At 35.8% G+C, this 20,505-nt stretch overlaps 1 protein-coding gene and 1 long non-coding RNA gene across 8 annotated transcripts in view; both read right to left on the minus strand.

Annotated features, from left to right (window-relative positions):
- Positions 1–20,505, minus strand: part of KLF12 (Kruppel like factor 12) — a 636,627-nt gene that overhangs the window by 198,101 nt on the left and 418,021 nt on the right. The window lies entirely within an intron of this gene.
- On the minus strand, positions 3,369–14,050 carry LOC116551165. The gene is made up of 2 exons (XR_004268744.1): positions 9,928–14,050; positions 3,369–9,884 (listed from the first exon to the last, which is right to left on the minus strand). It is a non-coding gene; the product is annotated as an uncharacterized LOC116551165 (long non-coding RNA).

Raw genomic sequence — 20,505 nt, forward strand, 5'->3', positions numbered from 1 at the left:
TGAAACTCCGTCCCCCAAAAAAAAAAAAATCAAAAAATAATTCATGTTGATGATGTATTCAAAAGCCCTACAATAGTGTTTAAATTAAGAAGGTACTCAGAATTTATAATTTAAATAGTAAACATATGGTACTACACAAAAAAAAGCATTGAAGCAAATAATTCATTAAAAATGCAAATGAATACAAGTGAACTTGCTTAGAAAAAGCAAGTAAGGAACCAAAAGCTGTAATAACAGTGGAAAAGGCAAGGTCGAGGACTGTTCACGGGGGAGAATTCTGATGAGGTCAAGCACAGCCTTCGGAGCTGTGGACTACTTACTAAGGAAGCAGCAGTTCTGAATTTTTATTATAGAGCTTTGCTCATACTGTGATGATTTCAGATAAGGTATTTATGGATTGTCTGAATATTTGACGTTGGAACTATTTTATGGACACTAGATAGATATATTACCTTTTATGGAGAAAATAGACAGTTCTATATAGGTAAATCATTCGCATTATCAGAAGAGAAAGCTGGGCTGAGGTGGGGAAGGAGGTGGGACACTTCCCCTGTGAAACATTTCATGGCTGTTCAATACGTTTAAGCAATTATGCACTACCATAAATTAGAAAAGATTATAAATCAATTAGTGAATCTTACTAGCAGCCATAGACCCATGTAAAATCAATCACATGATGCCCTTTTTACAAGAAATTCAGTCTTGATAAACTCAGTTATTCAGGAAAATGTCACTGCAGTGATGTCAATCTATTCTAAATTAGAATCAGTCCAAGAATCGACTTCTGTTTTCTTCAGCAAAGATCACTCAACACCAACGTGTGGTAAATAGTCATACAGGCTTGAGGATCACACAAGCACGCCCTATTATGCCATCCTCCGCCTTGGCAAATGGCTTACCTTGAGTGAAACCATTAACTACTCCCAGTTCAAGTGACTGAAAGTAAGAAACATGGGCCAAGTGTCCATCACCTTGAAAATAATAATTTCTTCAGAATTAACACTTTTCTCAATACTGAAATTTTCACTGATAGGTTTTAAGTAAATCTCACGAATTCGTTTTTTGGCTTAACTATTCACCGAAGAGAAATCTTAGGAATTATAGCTCTTTGCCCTTACAAAGTTGCAAATATCTAGTCATTGCTAACAACTATATTTTAAATAGGTACTTCAGTTATGAAATATGAAAATATAATCAAGGACAATTTGAGTATGTTTGCAATTATGTTTCAACATTGGTCATCTTAGGTTTTCATATATCATGTACGACAGAATACTTAAGTAGAGAGAACGCAGTAGTTATTGCCAAATTAGGAAGTTTGCGCGCCAATCAATATTAAAAACCAAAAAGAACTTGAACAGATTTACTTTCGTAATATTTGAAATATACAAAAGAATACAATTGACGTAAGTAAGTTAGGAAGCATAACAACATGAACTCCCATGGTTAGCTATTCTTCTTTTCCAATATATACATTTATTCTCTCTCAAGTTTACAAAGACCAATTTGACAGCTTCCTACACATTTATTTTACTATGATAAAGTTCTAATATTTTTGAACATTTTCACCATGATTTTTTGACTGACTCATGGGTAACTTATAAAAATGTCAATGAAAGTATTTTTTAAATGTTATTATTTTCTAATTAAGTACAGTGATTAGAAAACATAGTTTTTGTGATAGAAATTTTCAGAAATTTGATGAAGTTTACTTTGTTGCATATTGTGTGATACATTTTTGCAATTACTACATGTCTTTGAAAGATTGTATATTTTCTTTATATATATATATATATATATATATATATACACACACACACACACACACATACATACATATATATACAAAATATATATATATATATTTTGAAACAGAGCCTCACTGTAGCCCAGGGTGGAGTGCAGTGGTGTGATCATGGCTCACTGCAACCTCCCCCTTCTGGGTTCAAGCGATGCTCCTGCCTCAGCCTCCCATGTTGGCCAGGATGATCACAATCTCTTGACCTTGTTACCTGCTCACCTCAGCCTCCCAAAGTCCTGGGATTACAGGCATGAGCCACCTCACCCAGCCAAGGATGCCTACTTTCTAAACTATTAGATGCAGGAATCTATATATATTTATTCCATTTAGCCTATTAATTGTGTTGTATAAATTGTTAATCTTTACTAGCTTTTTCTGCTTAACAAAAATAATTGATAAAGATGTATTAAAATCTACCTCTGTAGATGATTTTTAATGGTTTGATCAATTGTGCTTTATATATTTTCATGCTATTTTTAAAATTGCTTACAGCTTTAGTATTGTTATACTGTCCTGATAAATTATGTAGTAAAACTATCTTCACCCAATTATTTTCTGTGCTAAAATCTGAATAATCTGAAATAAAATGGGTGTATTTCCACGGCAAATCTGTCCGTATTCCTTTATTTTCAACCTTTTTTTTTTCATGTTTAGATGTGTTTCTTGTAAGCCACATATAACTACCCTTTTAAATCCAAACTCAGTGTCTCTGTCTTTTGGCTTTTGGAATTAGATTGCTATATTCGTTTTCTATTACTGCATGACAAATTACTGCAAACATACTGAAAACAAGACAACGTATTATTCTCAGTTTTTGTGAGTCGGGAATCTAGCACGTTTTAGCTGGGTCCTATACTCAGCTAAAATAGAAAAAAAAATTATAAGGTTTTAGCTGGCTGAGTCCTCATCTGCAGGTTCAACTAGCAAAGATTCACCTTCATACTACCATGGATTATTGGCTGAATTCATTTCCTTATGGCTGTAGGACTGAGGTCCCAGATGCCTTTCGGCTTTCAGCTTTTAGCTGGGACTACCTTCAGCTTTTACTGACTACTCTCAGGTCCTTGCAATGTGGCAGTCTCTCAGACCTCCCTTTCTAGGACCAGCCTGAGAAAATTCTCTGCTCTTAAAAGACTCCTGTGATAAGATCAGATCCACTGGGACAATCTCCCTTTCTTAAAGACAATTGTGTCATAGGATACAACCTAATCATAGGAGTAAAATCCATCAAATTCACAATTCCAGGGATTACGTAAAACATGTGCTCTAGGCTGAAGCAGACAGGAACTCTTGGGGCCAGCCTAAAACTGTGCCTTCCACATTCTGTTACACGGATCATGTTTAGTGGTACTTGGCTTTATTTTTATCTTATTCCTTGTCTTACTTTGTATCTTATGTTTCTATTTGTCCTTTCGGTTTATTTGTTCTTATTTCTGAGTTTTAAAAAATTAGAAATACTTTTTTGTTTGCTTGCTGTCTTATATATTTCATTCCCATTCAATTTGTTTGGGAAGTTATACATTGACCCTCTATTCTTTCAGTAGTTATTCTTGATTTTTTTTTTTTTAAACAAGTGTAATTATCAAAGTCATAGACAAACAATATAAGGACATTAGAAACTAACTCCCAATGTCCTCTCCAAGTTTAAATGTTATTACAGCCTAATATTTCAGCTCTATCATTGTATAAACATCCTTTAAAGCAAATAGTATTAGTATTTTAAGACGAAAATGTGTGCATCCTTTTATGAAATACAATATTCTTATTCATTATTCCATTTTACATTTCAGATCATCATTTTGGGATTATTCTATTTCTTTACCAAGCAACAATTAGAACCTTTTAGCTAAATGCTTTAGAACTTCCTTATAGTCTCTGTTTTTGCTCAAAACTGTCCTCATTTTTGCCAATATTTTGGAAGGTGTTTCACAGAATTACAGTGAGCAACCACACAACTTTATGTGAACATTTTCTCTCGGCATTTTGAAAATATTATCCCATTGTCTTCTAGCTGCCACTGTTGATATTGAGAGGTTGCCCGTCAGTCTACTGGTGTTTTCTTTATAAGCTGATGTCATCTTCTTACTAGTACCTACTCCTCCATACTGGTGGAAGTAGCATTTCTATGAAAAATAAGTGGTTAAGTGATTGTCACTAACTATTGATTTTGTAAAAGTTGTTTTCTTCATTTCTATGAAGATACTATTGTTATTGATATGGACGGAGGCAAAGAAATACTGGGTAGAAGAGGGGGTTCCCAGCAAAAGCCCTACCCTCAAGCCTGGAAACTGGCAGCCCTATGTCTTCATAGGCATTCTGTTTTCACGCCCAAATGTTGCCTTTTCTAAGACCACTCTGGCCTGCCATGACACTATCCTGTGCTCATATAAACCCCTGAGCCCCTCCAGCCACCCTCGCCAAACAGATGTTTATATAGTTAATATGCCCTTATCATATATAATCTAGTTGCTACTTTTCTTAGTATTTTAGCTGTCATAAAGGACTTCATGATAAAATAGTAATAACTCCATTGGTATTTTCCTCTGACCTTCAAATCTGAAATGGTATTAATGGATATCTCTTATGAGTCTTAGACTCTTAATGGGTCATAAGAGTTACAGGGACTTTATACCTGGTTTTGGAAAAGCATGAACTCAAAGTAAATTTAATTAAAGTCCCTACTCCACAACCTCAATTCACAAGAGAAAATTATATTCTCTATGGATAATCACATAAAATTATACAGAGGCTAATAAAAAGGGAAAAACCTTTTCCCTCTTCCTATATGGGCTAAAAAGACATAAAATTTAACCTTAAAAATTCAATGTTTCTTCCATAAAACTAGACTTTCTCACGTGAATGTGACACGGAGCTGTTCCAATTATCAAAACTAAAAGGAAATAAAAATGCAAAGAAAGTACAAGATTTCTAATACTTATTTTAAAATATTTTTCACTCCGGAATTTGTTCTGAGTCATGTGCTGCCCAGGATGCCTCTGCCTGGGCTCCAGTTATCTTCTCATGGTCCTCATGTTTTTGCAGTCTAACTTCTCCAGCAACGTAAGATATAATTTCCTAAAAAAAAGGGATTTTTCTAAGAAGAAAAGGCAGGGTAAAGGGCAGGAGAGTGCCATGGGAGGAGGTGCTACTGAGATGCTGTGTTCATAGAAGGCCTGCCTGATAAAGGGAGATGTGATCTGAAACCTGAATAAAGTAAGGGTGGCCAGTGCTCCAGAGGGAGGAGCCACAAGAGCCGTGAGAACCGGGGGGCACCGGAGGAATCCCTGGGAGGCCAGGGCAGGTGTGGCAGGAAACGTGGGAGGAGCTGAGATCAGAAAGGGGATGAGGAGCCAGGCTATGGAGGTCCTGTGAGGAGATGACAGGAATTTGAATTTTATTTTGAGAAGGAAAGTTTTTGAATAGAGGGGTGATATAATCTGATTTATGTTCTAAAAGGATCATTTTGGCTGTGACAGGGAAAACAGACTGAAGAAAAACAAGAACTTTCCACAGCCTACAAGAAAAATCCAAACTACTGAGACTGTCAATGAAGACACTTTAAAATAAAGGCCAAACCTGGAGACTCTTCATGTTTACTGATGTTCAGACTACCTGCTGCTCAGTGAGTACTACACTGCCTTTTACATGGTTTTATTTCTGCTTTTGCCATTTCTGAAGCCCAAAGTACCATTTTTTCTTTTCACAGACTGGCAAAATCCTACTTGTTCCAATGGGCCAGCTCAAATGTCATTGTTTGGTAAAGCCTTCCTTTATGACCCTGGGATAGCTGAATTTTTTTTCTGCTTCTCCTCCACCCCAACATTGTGATTGTGACACAAAATTTGAGTTACAAAAAGAAAACATAACAAAAGATAAGAAGGTAATTATACACTGTAGGCGACTGCTTTATATAACTCTAAGAAAAGTCAGACTCTCCATAATAGGAAACATGGATATCAAAACACGCAGTAAAACCACAATAATTAAAACACAGAACAAAAATGTCCTGAAGACAACGGGAGGTATATAAACACACATAATTCTATCTACATCATGCCTTGCAGATCAATCCTATGAAGATATCAACAAGAACAAAGACTTAATTACTCAAAGCAGTAGAGGGCCTTGGTTCCAACAGAATCTCTACAACTGAAGTCCACAAACTAGGGCCTGGAGGCCAAATCCCACCAGATGGTGTTTATAAATAGTGGACATGGAACACCACGCCCGCTCATTTGCATATCCCCTCCAGCTGCTTTTGCACTACCTACTCAGCAAAGCAAGAGTCTTTGTGATGAGCCACATGGCTCACAGAGCCTAAATAAAATACTTACCCTTTATTAAACAAGTTTGCTGACCCTTGCTCTGCCCCACTTCTCCACAAGCTCCTTAACTACTTGAGGTTCTCAAATAAGTCCTGATCCTTCAATTGTCTCAGTGACTGCTCATGCTAGTTCTTCTGCCTGGAGCATGGTTCTCTACCTCCTCAGCCTGGCTAATCCCACTGATCCTTTGAGACTCAGTTCAAGTCACCTCTAACAAGATGCTCCTCACTCTCCACTGTGCACAAAGAGCCCCCCTCTCTGGTCCACACCTGCTCATGAATACCTGGTACCTGATACTCAGCCCATCTGATTTTAACTATTTATATACTTGCAGCCTCACTTAAATATCCCTGAGACAGGAAATGTTTTCTGGACTTCACTTTTCCTCTCCAAATGAACAAATACTAAACTGTTGAGCTTCTTTGGTTAGCATTAGACCCAGACTAACAGAGAGTTAAATGAGTCAGAAGGGAGTTCAGATTAGTTTATTGCCTCATACTACACATCAGCATGGTAAAGTGATCACAGGCCATTAAGCCTAGGGGGGAAACTATATAAAAGATGATTCCTCTTAAATAACTATGTACAGTCTTGAGTCCTGATGAGGAATTGCCTCCAACCTGTGATGGAGGTTCCTCTGCTACTTCCTGCTGCTTCCAGATGCCTCTAGCCATGACTCACCCATTCGCTTCCTAATTTGCTGTTTCCAAACCACTTTAGGAGCTGGAAAGCAAAACAAACATGTGGTAAAACCGGTACCTAAAATTAGAATAAATAGGCTTTTAAGGACCAGTGGGATTTGTCTTTCACAGGTGCATGAACAAGGCTGGTCTCCCAAAGATAATTTTTCTAAATTCCAGATTCTTGGCTCTGTTCTAAATGGATTTGCTTTTTTAAATAAAAAACCTAGTAGTACAACTAACCGAACTATTTTTAAATGGAAAGTTATACCTTGACTTGCTTAAAAAAAACTATCAAGACTTTTGCTTTTAAAAAGAACAATGTTATTAGCAAACTTAAGTAATTATTACATTAGAAAATAAAACATGCACCTATTTTAAGTCTGATATCAAAAAATGTTAATGTCTAAACAAATTAGAATTTTTAAATGTACCTATTTATAATCATTAATGCCCAAACATGGTCTCTTAGAGATAACAAAAGTCAAACTTCAGGAGTCATTGCCAAGTGAAGATTAAAAAGAAATTAAGCTTGTTTTGAAAATGAAACGTAAATTAGGGGAAACTGAATCCATTTTTACAACTCATATATATAAACTATTATTTATAAAAATATAGACTTCACTTTTATTTCTGCATTTTTGCATCCAGGTAGAATCATTAAAGGCTTTTTTCTGTAAAAGATAAAAATATTTCAAGTAACATTTTTTCTTTTAAATTTCTGAGAAGTTTAAAGCAATAAAATAATTGCTTTCATTTCTTTAGCACGGTATGATTTTTCTTGTAATTAATACAAAGGAGCTAAAAAATTTCAACTTATTCGCTCAAAACCAATTAAAACCTAGTCAAAGATCTCCTAACTTATAAATATTAAGAAAACAAACCATTCAATATTTTTTTTCAAATGGCATAATTTAGTTATAGGTTTGGCAGAGTCAGGAGAATTTCATTTTCTAATCTTTTATGTCCCATATGAAAAGTTTCTCAAAAAATATTTCTTCTGCCTATGATTTTGCAAAATGCTTTCAGTATCATTTTGCATCTCCTCTGCATAGACAGGCAATTTTTGCACAAAATGATGATTTTCCTTATGATTTCTTTTTCTTAAACTCAGGTGTTTATCAGATAGAGCTAATAAGTACCCACCATATGCAAAGCCTAATCTATACTGACAAACTTAACACAATTCTCCACTTTGGCTTTCCCATTCCAGTTTACTGATAACTTTAGAAATCTAGTCCTGGTCCTAGCACAAGATCATAAATGTTCTTCTTCAGTTTTTTACTTAGAGTGCTAATGGGGGAAGAAAGTGGCATTATGATCTCTACATAACATTAACAAGACTTATAATGAAATAAAACAAACAGGTAACTGGCTCTTTTTCATCAGTACAATCCTGATTGGTCTTTTTCATCAGTATAAAATAAAATAAAATAAAAAATAGGTAACTGGGTCTTTTTTATCAGTACAGGCTGATTTGTGGCTTTGTCTATGAAATGAACAGAAAACAAAAACTAAGGGTTTGTAAAAGGGAATTCTATTAGCTCACTTAATATTGCATTCCCCACATTTTAAAACACAAAATGAGGCGGGGTGGTTATGCTTGAACAGAACAGGTTAACCACTCCTATCTTTTACCTGTTGGGCTTCTCTGATTTAAGCTGGTTTACGTCCAAGGCTGGCACTTGAAATACTAACCTCTGCATACAAACGAATCCTGAAGTTTAAAAACTCCTCTTCTGTAACATTTGAAGAAGACACTCTTTTCAGAATTTTCAGAACTGCATCTTCCTAAACCATTCTCATTCTGATCATTTTTGACTTTCACACAAATGATTGTCACACTGCGTTTACTGACAGAGACAGACATGGAATATACGAAACCAGAGGACCTTATTTGTACTTAGATTTTAATTTACTACATGAAGTGTATATAGATTTAAGGAAGTAAATAATTCTGAATTTAAAAGCAAGTAAACATATTTAGTGAAGAAACATGTAAAGAGTTTTAAAATCACTGATATGCAACACTTCCATTTCAAAAATAGGCTGTATGAGAAATGTCAACTGCAGAATTTGATTTTTATAGACTTTGGATTTTTGTTTTACCAACAAAAGAACACATAAGTAATCATATGCCATGATTAAATGGTGATTTAAATTAAAATTATAATAATTGATCCGTAAGAGCCAATGATAAAATCCAAAATCAATGCGTTTAATGCTTTGATATCATATCTTATAAACATTATAAAACACAGATATTTCAAACCAGAAGCAATACAATGCATTATACATTAACAGAATTTATCATTCATATATTGTAAAGCAAATTATGAAAGGAGACAAACAGCAGCCTCATGTATAGACCGATTTAGGGAACCATTTCACGTTCAGGCTAAAGGGTCTTAATGGCAGGAGTCATACTTGTTCTTTATTTTCCTTTTCATTGAATTGTTATAGTAGTGTCTTTGTAAATTGTCTTCTGTTAAATTTAAATAATCATCCCTGAATATGAGATGTATTAATCCAATCATTGTCAGGATGACTGCAAAATTCAGAATTTCTTCTCCAAATAATTACTATGGTTAAAATCAACATTATATTGCCTCCTCCCTCTTTTTGAAATGCATTCTGAAGCTTGTTGGTGTCTAGATCATGCATTACTATACATCTTTTTACTAAAAAGCAACTTCAATGAGAATAGCAGAAAACTCAGTTATTGGCATGAGAAAAAAATGAGTGACTGAATCAGTCTCACAAGCTTCTCTTTGTTGAAGCACCAGTTATCATACCAGCCTCAGGAATGTGTGGCATAGTACTGCAGAAGTCAGATGATAAATTTAAATGTTCTTGCCAAATTGGTAACCTGCCTTACATACACTGCATGACATCCAATTGGAACAACTGCAAGGTAGCACGTGGTTAGGGATTTTTCTTTTTTCTTCTTTGGTAAACTGAAGAGATGCGACAAGGAAGAATGCCGTAAGATCAAGCACAAAAGGAAAATAGATGGGGGATACTGCTGACCTGAAACTGACTCAGCAGCAGTTAACACAGTAGTTGATTCAATCCAAGCTTTGTCTATTAAATGTCTAATTATCTGCAAAGCTTTGGGCACAGCACTCCACGGTAAAACAAAGTCCACCCATCTTTGCTTCAAGGAGTGTATAACCCAGTGTGACGAACAGGCATGTACACAGCTAACTGTAAAGAACAACATGACAAAGGTAGGGCATTTGTCTCCAGCAGACAGTTGATAAGATAATTAACTCATATTTTTAAAAAGCATTAATTTTTGTTGGAAGTTAAATTTAGGGTGATAGGACATTGTGTGAGATAAACCACATTTCCATTCCACACTGAGTAGCTATTCTGACATAAGCTCTGATAAAATGGAGTGGCAGTCAACTTAATTATAGATATAAGTTATCTGGAGAAAGCATCACCCTGCCTTTCTGAGGTACCTTCCCCAAATTTAATACAGTTGGGAAAAACAGAAACATCTTTTTTGACCACTGTGTTAAAACTTTAACTCCCCTACTTGGTTTCTAAAAAGCAAACAGAATAAAACCTCAGTTTACCTATCAATATTATGTCTTGAAATAAGATGGAACTCTTTCTTATCTGGAAGATGAGAATATTAACAGTACCTACCCTACTAAAGTTGTTCTGAGGATTGAATGTTTGTCTAAAACACAACTGCACCTATATTATCTTTTCTCAGCTGAAGGACATATCAATACCCTGTTGTGGATCTGAATCTTACTTATCTTTAGGCTAGCACAAATACAGCCTAAAAAATAACATTTTCCCAGACAACCCAAGCCCTCACAATCACTTTCTCCAGTGTTCTGGATCTCCCATAGGTGTCACTACAGAAACAAACAAACAAAAAAGCCCCACTACATTCAATAAAAAAAGAGACTTGAGATAATCATCTCCTTTAAATCAGGGATACTGGACCCAGTGTTATCGAGGGCCCTGCTCTGGCCTGCCTCTAGTCACACCCCTCTCTGTAGAATGAGGAGTCTGTCTGGACAAAGGAGGATGTGCCCACTAAGGGTCTGTACTTCCCATCCACGGCAGTATTCTCCAACAGAACTTTCTGTATGATGGAAATGCCCTGTATCTGTGCTATCAATATGGCAACCACTACGCCCATGTGACCATTGAGCATTTGAAATAGGCCTAGTGTGACTGAAGACTTTTTGATTTTATTTAATCTGAATTAATGTAAATTTAAACTTAAACAGCCACAGGGAGTTAGTGTTCACAGTACTGACCACAGAGAATTCTCTGGTCGAGGTCATCCATGACCTGATTGCCAATCCATCATTCACTTCTTTGTTTTCATCTTCCCTGATGATCATCACAGTGGGGCCACACTTCTTAATTAAGTACTTGCTGCTTCTGACCTCTGGGGCACCATATTTCCCTGGTTTTCTGCTTGTATTTCTCTGGCAGAGAGATCTTTGTTGGCTTGCCCTGTTGTGCTCAAACTCTCGGTACTGAGACGCTTTAGGACTCAGACCTGTACCCTCTACTCTAATTTCTTTCCTAGGTAATCTCACATGTCAATATGTCATTCACTATGAAATCTCTATGTCCAAAGACAGATTCCCAAAGCCAACAGAGTATCTGAAATCTTCACTAAGCATTTAAATGTCACAAATCAAGAGCAGCAGTCTTAATTTCTCACCTCTGCAAAAAGTCATCTCCTCTTACAGTCTTCCCCTTGTCATTTTTGCATCAACACCTACCTAGCAATTCAAGACAAAACTATGGGGCTCATCTTTGATTCATTTCTCTTTCCTCACCCCAAATCCAATTAATAAGTGAGAATGTTTCATTAAACTTCCAACTATATCACATGTTGGTTTACATTACTTCATGCCTCGTACCACAAACCTAGTCCCAGTCACCGTGATCTCTAGTCCTGACTTTTGCAGTGGTCTCCAGACTCATCACCTGCATTCACACTTGCCCTCATCACCACCCATTCTCTGCAACTGCAGATCAACGATGCAGAAGTACTTTGAAACAGGTGTCACAGAAAGGTTTAGTGACAGGTGGTCCTCTGAATCAAGACTTGAAATAAGAAAAGAAGGATCAAGCTTCACAGATATCTAGGAAAAGAGAATTCTAGGAACGGGGAAGAGCAAGGGCCACAAGCTATAGATGAAGAGTGGCACTAATTCAAAGGGAAATGGAAAGGTAGTGAAAAGTTTTTTAAGCTTGGAAGAAAAACCTGATACATAGAGAATAAGCATAAGAGAGTGAGAGCAGAAGTTGGAGAAACTAGGAGACAATTTGTGAAGTCTGAGTGAATAGGGAGATGGAGACTAATCCACATAAAAGGCATATTTAGAACTGGAGGTGGAATGAACTGGATGTGAAATGTGAAGCAATAAGGAGGATCAACAATAACTCCTATGATTTTGGCTTGTGAAACTCCAGGAAGATTGGTGTTAATTATTGAGTTATTTTAGGTACATTAAGGAATAGTTTTGACAGCTGGTGGTGGTAGAGGTCAGAATCAAGGGACATGACAAAGGCAGGGATATCACAAAGGCAGTTTCCAAGAAGGGACAAAGGTCACTGGGTTCCAATCTTTGGAAGTGTTACAAAGATGAAGGTCTGAAATTCTAGCCTTCACATGCCATGTATCCTTAATGGTAAATGGGAGGTTTGCCATTCTGACTATATAGTTAAATAGACAGTTTCATATATGAGTATGGAGTACAGAGAATTCCTCTAATTCTCTCCACTTACCTTTCAGGATATCTGTTAATTCAGCATGAATCTGTGCTCAGTGATAGAAAATCTGTGGCTCAGTAGTAACCAAATGACAAAATTAGCAGCGATATGGCACACAGCTATGGTGGCTATTTTTGTATAGGATGAATAGCCATATCAGAGGCTCGAAAAACAGGGGGGTGGGGTGAGGGAGAGCATCAGGAAAATAGCTAGTGGATTCTGGACTTAATACTGACGTGGTGGGTTGATCTGTGCAGCAAACCACTGTGGCACACGTTTACCTATGTAACAAACCTGTGCATGCTGCACACATACCCCAGAACTTAAAAGTTGATGAAAAAAAAAAAAGACAGGAAAATAAATCCATTGGATACTTATAACTTTTTTAGTGTGTATAGCCAGAGCAAAATCACTCACTCACTAATGCAGATCATGCACGCTCATATAGTTCATCATCATCAGGGACACCAAAAATCTTCAGAAATAGAAATTGGTGATATATGTGCTACTGAACAAATATAACTGCCTAATTTTAATCTAGATAGTCTAATCTAAATAGTCTAAAGTCATTCATAACAGTAAAAATAATGTAATAAAGATAGCAAAGCTAATTAAAAGATGATATGGTTTACATATTTGACCTGCCCAAATCTCACATTGAAAAGTGATCCTCAGTGTTAGAGGTAGGATCTGGTGGGAGTTAGCTGACCATGGGGACAGATCCCTCACGGATGGCTTAGTACCACTGTAGTGAGTGTGTTCTTGCCATGAGTTCACAGGAGAGCTGGTTGGATAAAAGATTTTAGCCCTTCCTCTTCTCTCTTGCTCCTGTTCTCCCCATGTGATACGCCCACTTCCCTTTGCCTTCCACCATGATTGTAAGGTTCCCGAGCCCTCACCGGAAGCTGAGCAGATAGATACTGGTGCCACGCTTGTACAGCTTGCAGAACAATGAGCCAATTAAACCTCTTTCTTTATATTAATAGATTACCCAGTCTCAGTTATTTCTTGATAGCAATGCAAGAAAAGCCTAATAAAAAGGTATCTCAATTTTTAAAAAGGTTCATTTAGTTCACATTGCTTTACAAAATAAAAACACACGAATTATTCCCATTCATGTGAAAGAACTTTAAAATCTGTGCGAATTCCAGAATAAGCATTTATCTGATGTTGGCCAAGTTTTATCCCCATGCATTTAAAAAATGGTTTCTGAAACAGCTCTCTTAGGAAAACCAATACACAGGATTACATGACAGGAAGTGATTGAATACATAATAATATGATGCTTTTTTGTAAATTTTTATTTATAGAAAAGAAACACTTATTATTGATCATTGTATCTATGCATCTGATTAAATACTTCAGAGTATATATATATTTTTGAGATGGAGTCTCACTCTGTTTCCTAGGCTGGAGTGCAGGGGTATGATCTTGCCTCACTGCAACCGCTGCCCCCTGGGCTCAAGTGATCCTCCCACCTCAGCCTCCCATGATCTGGGACCACAGACATGCATCACCATGCCTGGATAATCGTCTGTATATTTTGCAGAGACAGGATTTCGCCATGTTGCCCAGGCTGGTCTGAAACTCCTGAGCTCAAGTGATCTGCCTGCCTTAGCCTCCCAAAGTGCTGGGATTACAGTCTTGATCCACCATGCCTGGCCACAAAAACCTTCTAATTTCTAAACAAAAATAACTTAGACTGAAATGACTTTAGGTTACTTCTAATATTTTTATTAGAATAGTCTAGCTAAGTCATTAAAACTGTGTTTTGATTATGAATACTTTTGATGAGAAAATCAGATACGGTTGCTATTCAGAGCACTAAAAACAACTTGTAGCATGTATAATTCTGCCATTCATTGTTTCATAAAAACTTTTATCAGTTAAACAATAGGTTTTCTTCATCTTTCATCTGTGTTAGTTAAAAAGAGAAGGTAATTGTGCTTCAGTTTCTTAAAAACAATGTGGTAAGTAATCATGAAAAAAAAAGAAGGAAAAGATATACGCACATATCTAATTGGAACTGTCACAAAAGAAACGATTTTTCAGAAAATAAATGTTTTTATGCTTTATAAGCCTTTCTTACAAGAATGTCATTTGAAAAGAAAGAAATCTCACCAGATTTTTAAGGGAGCTGTGAGGACTCAAAACTTGATTCTTTGCTCCATCTGCCATGCTTCATGCTGTTCCTTTATTGTCAAAAAGCTTAGCTATGGAGGCTCCACTGCATTTGGGAAAGTCACTTAAAAAAGTATGGTGAACAACTGAAAAAGCAATAAAAATGCTAGAACTGTGTACCTATAAATCTCCTGAAGGATAGTAACCACATTGATTTTGTAAGCTAATGGGATTTTACAGATTATTTTAGATCCAGACTGATTTATTTAGACTTGCCAACATCTCTTGACATCTTTAGTCTTCTTTTGTTATAATTTCTAGTAGAATCCACAGGAGTGTGTGTACCTCTCTCCTACTTTTAGAAGGGGATTGGAAAGTTGGGTAGAGACACAGAAAGCCAGAAAAGATAGGCAGAAGGTATATGTACATATAAGATATTTAACATTTATATATAAAACATCTATATAAAATATACATGCATGTATGTATATATGTGTATGTGCACACACAGTGCCATTCTCCATTTTGTCTATGTATATATTCCCTTTGCAGTAACGTATGGCACTAGGGGTCTAAGTTCAAATTACACAAGTAGCATTTATCATACTGTCTTTGAACACCTGGAGTAGGCACTTACAGTAGAATCTCAGTGTCTACAATGTGGGAATTATTATGCTCACTTTGCACATCAAGAAACTGGGAATCTAAGAGGTTAACTTTCTTTTAAAATATCTCACATAAATTTAGAATCTAGACAATTATGCTTTTTCTCAATAGCCAAGTTCTGTGACTTTAATACCTGATTGCTAAAATACAGCTACAGAAAACTCAATGACAAATGTATGGTGTAAACTAAAAAATTCACATTTTGAAAGACAAACATGTATCTAAAAGGACACAAGAGTATCAATACATTTTTGGGGGCATTTATATATTTTAAAAGTACAAGCAAAGGTAATGCAAAATAAAGGGTTAACAGAGTAAAAAATTCAGAAAAGCTGAACAAGCACAAAATAAAATTTTAAAATATTTAAGCAAATTGCCATTTGTTTAGAAAATTACAAAATAAAAGGAACTAAATATAACCATGCTTTCCCAAACAGTACTTGGTCAAAGTGTCTTTCTAATGCAAAAGTAGTTCTGTATTTTTTTAAATACAAATTTTATTTTTATTCTTCACAAAATTTCCTCTAATTATGTGACTAAATTATGAATATTATAAAGCTACAATAATTTGATTTATGAGGCATATATTGACCTTAATCATATGTGAAGCAGAGAATACACAAGAACACTGTCTTTAAACATGCTCATAGTAGGAGCATACCTAGTCTTATTTGTAGTTTATTATCATCAGATAAAAAAATGATTGATTTCCTTTGATTCCCTCCCACCCACAACTATATTCCTTATCTTCTGTCTCACATAAACATCAAGGGGCATGGATTTTACAAGCTTTATTTTGGGCTGTACTTAAAAAAAATTATTACCAAAAATACCTACTTCTTTCAAGCAATGAAAATCAGCCTTACAAAGTTTGTGTGTTTGTTTAAACTTTCCGACTAGAAACACCATTCTTTCCATAAAAACAGCCAAAAAAACAGACACTGTTTTTTTAAAACAGTGTCTCACTGTTATTTTTAAAAATCACTTTACATACTTGTAAGCAGGGTTATTTTCATATAATTTTAAACAATAATGATTGGGGAAAAATCAATTTTAATTTTCTAGTGAAAGCTTTAAAAAATTAACAGACACTTAATTTAATTGATTTTACTATGCTGTTAAAGTTTATGCAAGGCCATTGGTCTAGACCAGCCTCCTGCACTAGGTCCCAGCAGACCAGACCAAACCAGAATGGAGTCACCTATGCTAAGTATCATAATCAAATCAATCTTTCAAAGAGTTCAGTTTTCCAAAAAACAGAAGATTCCAGTCAATCTGAGTCTGCATAATCAGTCCTCTCTCTTTTAACCGTATAAGGGAAGTAAATGTAACAGCCAACCTGCTGTTTGCTCTGTTTTTGCTTTCCTTAGTCCTTTTCTGCCTAGAAAGCCAACTACCTCTCTCAGCTCTTTGGAACCCTCGCACTATTTTAAAGAATTCAGTGTTGCCATTCTAAAATTGCAAATAAAGGCCAATTTGATCTTTAAATTTTGCCTTTTGAAAATGGTTTGTCCTCAAAGAATGAATGTAGAAGAAACAGGTCATTTTACACTTTAATATACAACGTAATGTTGAAGACTAAAAAAAATACAACTTCTTTGCACATTAATAAGGGAAAAAACAGGACCAAAACAAATATATTCAACAGGAAGCAGAAAGAAGAAAATATTGTTCTGGGCACTGTAACATTAGAAGACATGTACATATATATTTTTTCATGAGTATGGGTAAGTTAGAAAAGATTATAAAACTTCAGCCAGAAAACATTTTTATATTAAAAGTCTAATGTTATTTAAAATATATTTTCACATATTTTAAAAACTGTAGATTGCCACTCATTTCATTGCTATGTAGACAAAAATCCCACTTGTTTAGAATGACCCAGATCAAGAACCATCTCCTCTCAACAACTGAACACATTAACACTGGGACAAATAAAGGTCACTCTTCCATGTTTTAATATTAACACATTTAGTAACTGAATCACTCTGCCTTATAAAGGAATGTTAAAAATGAAATGAAGGTCCAGAAATAGTTTTCAAGAATCACGGAAAATGATGAGTTCTGGACAAGCACACTTTCAAAATAATTATAATCAAAACTGCTTTGGGAAGAAAATATTGCTAAGCTAATTACAGATTTTCTTGTCTTCTTAACAAAAATGGAGATACTATCATCTCTTTCTGGGTAGGGTCTGTTTCTATACCTCCATTTTTGCCTTCTTCTAAAGATATAGATGGTGTTGCATACGCAGATGACAACAGAAACTGGCAAACTCTACAGTTTTCCTATAACCTCAAAAAGTTCCTGTTGACTGTTTGCCTCTTTGAATGACTTATCTGTATTAGTAAAGCAGAATAATGTACAAACAATATGATTACCTCCCAACAAAAAGTCACACTGAATCAAAAGCCAAAGTAATAATTTCCCAAGAGGTCAGCAACCTTCTAGAAAACTGCGTCATCACTACTGCTATGAATGGTTGACTTGTCAATAGCATTCATTGAAAATAATTTTTTTTTTTCTGTTTTACTACAAGTAGCTCCTTAATAGCAAGTATTTATCCTGGGACCCAGTTTGTTGTTTTAATGGCATTAACTTATAATGAATTTCGAGACACTGGATTTCGGTAGTTTATGAAGGCCTTTTAAAAAACCTACAAATTCTTTATCATCATCAGAAATCTCTCCTGAACTACTATATACTCTGAATGGTTTTCTAGAATATCACATGAAAGTAATGGAACAACAATGGAAGGCAGAGAGAGTAAAACTCATAAGAAATAGTGATCTCACTTCTTCTGGATGAACTCCTACAGCAGTAGAACAGCATTCCTGTTCTCAAGAAATGAAACTGATGTTGAAAAGAACTTTTAGTGAAGATTTTAAAAAATACTAGAATCAAATGTCCACATATATATTCATTTGGATTTGAAAGGTATAGACATTTTACAGCCACCAAGATTTTATTTACTCTAGTAGGTGTTTAAGTAAAATAGGAACGTATGAAACTATGGCCAAACAAACACACAAAAAACCAGTCAAACTCTTCTTATTTTGCTTAAAGTTGACATCTGCTAGGATAGACATCCAAAGGCCATCAATAATGAATATGACAAACTAGTATCCGTGCAACAGAGTACTATGCAGCTATTAACAAGAATGGCATAGACTTATGGATTGCTAGCAAAAGACATCTAAGTTATTCTTTTTAGTAAAGAAAGAAACTGAAAGACAGCTTTTGCACAGCAATATGCAATTTGTATATTCTTAGTGTATGCACAGACCACTGCCTCAGTTACAAGTAACCATTTACTTTGGTTATATTTGTGGAAATAGAGGTGGGTAGGGTGGATCTACTCCTTTTTAACCATAACTTAGTTTGAATTTTTCTTGCCACAGTAATATATTGCTTTTGTTATAATGAAAAGAAATAACAGAAATCAGCACTCTTACTGGAAACGTAAATGTATTCAGATAATACACTATGTTCAGAGGCAAGAGCTTTGAAAGACCAAAAAAGAAAACCCTCTCTTGTTTCCTATTCTGCTGACTGCTTATCGGCCGCCAAAGCAGACTTTCTAACATCTTATTTTGAAAAGGCACTCTTTCAAAAAAATCCCTGACCCACACCTCCGCAATGCTTTTCCAATTAGCACTGGGTCAGAGAGAAGGGCACCTTCAAATCTCTTTTCTAATGACTAAATAAACACAATCCATGTGATCTAATTTAATTATGTATATGGTGTGGCTCTTCTCATTAGCTTTAGTTGACTGAATTTCTGCAAGTAATTTGATCAGTTCATTTTCTTTCAGTCTCATTGTTTTAGAATATACTCAATCAACAATATTGATTTTTTTTTTTTTTTTTTTGAGACAGAGTGTTACTCTGTCACCCAGGCTGGAGTGCAGTGGCGCGATCTCCGCTCACCACAACCTCGGCCTCTCCAGGTACAATCAATTCTGCTGCCTCAGCCTCCCAAGTAGCTGGGACTACAGGCACAAGCCACCATGCCCACCTAATTTTGTATTTTTGGTAAAGATGGGGTTTCACATGTTGGCCAGGCTGTTCTTGAACTACTGACATCAGGTGATCTGCCTGCCTTGGCCTCCCAAAGTGCTGGGATTACAGGTGTCGGCCACTGCGCCCAGCCCAGTATTGAATGTTTGCTGTGTACCAGACATTGTTATATATATATATTTAAATAAATTAAAAACAGAAGTGTGCTTGTATAATTCGCCATCAAGTCAAGAAACAGGCACCATGCTGGGTATTTAAGTAGAAGAAATTTAATGCAGACAGCAATAGAGCACAGCAGTCAAAATGGAAACAGCAAAGAAGCCCAGATTAACAAGAGTAAAGCCAAAAAACCACTTTCATCCCTAAAACTAGGAAGACCAAATGTTATCAGAATCCAGGCCTGGCTCCATCAGAAGGGAGCTAGAACAACAACAAGGGCTTTTAGGAGCTGGCTAACAAGAGATGTAACTACTGCCAAAAAATGGCTGCCCAAGTTAGTGAGAGAGAGGGGAAGATGGGTCCTGGATGCCCCACTCCCTTAGCCTTGGTATTGTCTGTCAATGCCTCCCATTGGCTGAATGTACTTGGAAGCAAGTGAGCAGGCAGGCTTGGGACACAGTTTACAGAGGGGCAGGGTATAGATAAAGCAAGGAGATGCTGAGACTTCAGCAATGATTAGCGTTTAAACTACTCAAAATCTGTAAAACTTTTCACTCTCAAGATGTCTACAAACCATGCACACCAATGTACATGGGCACATATACTTCGGACAGCATATTCACAATGAAATGATGCCCTGTAAGTAATATATGATGAGTGTCATCTTTTGAGCCTACGGGGATCTAAGAGAGTCTCCTAACTGACCACCAGTATCATCTACTTTTTCATTCTTTTAAAAATTTCTCTCTAGGTAATTCATGATAGGTTGTCACCATGAATGTCATATTTTTAATTTAGTTACTGCTGAAGCATAGATAATATTATTTACTTTAGCATGCCTACTTTACTAAACTCATCATTTAATTTAATCACTTTTTTCTTTCATTTGAGGTATTCAATTTCTCTTAATAAAATGTTTATCTCATTTTATTTAATACATTTTGTGTTGTGTGTACACACTGAATAGACTTTT

This window comes from Sapajus apella, unplaced genomic scaffold (assembly GCF_009761245.1).
Source record: "Sapajus apella isolate SASKATOON/1434 unplaced genomic scaffold, GSC_monkey_1.0 scaffold9, whole genome shotgun sequence".
Classification (NCBI taxonomy): Eukaryota; Metazoa; Chordata; class Mammalia; order Primates; family Cebidae; genus Sapajus; species Sapajus apella.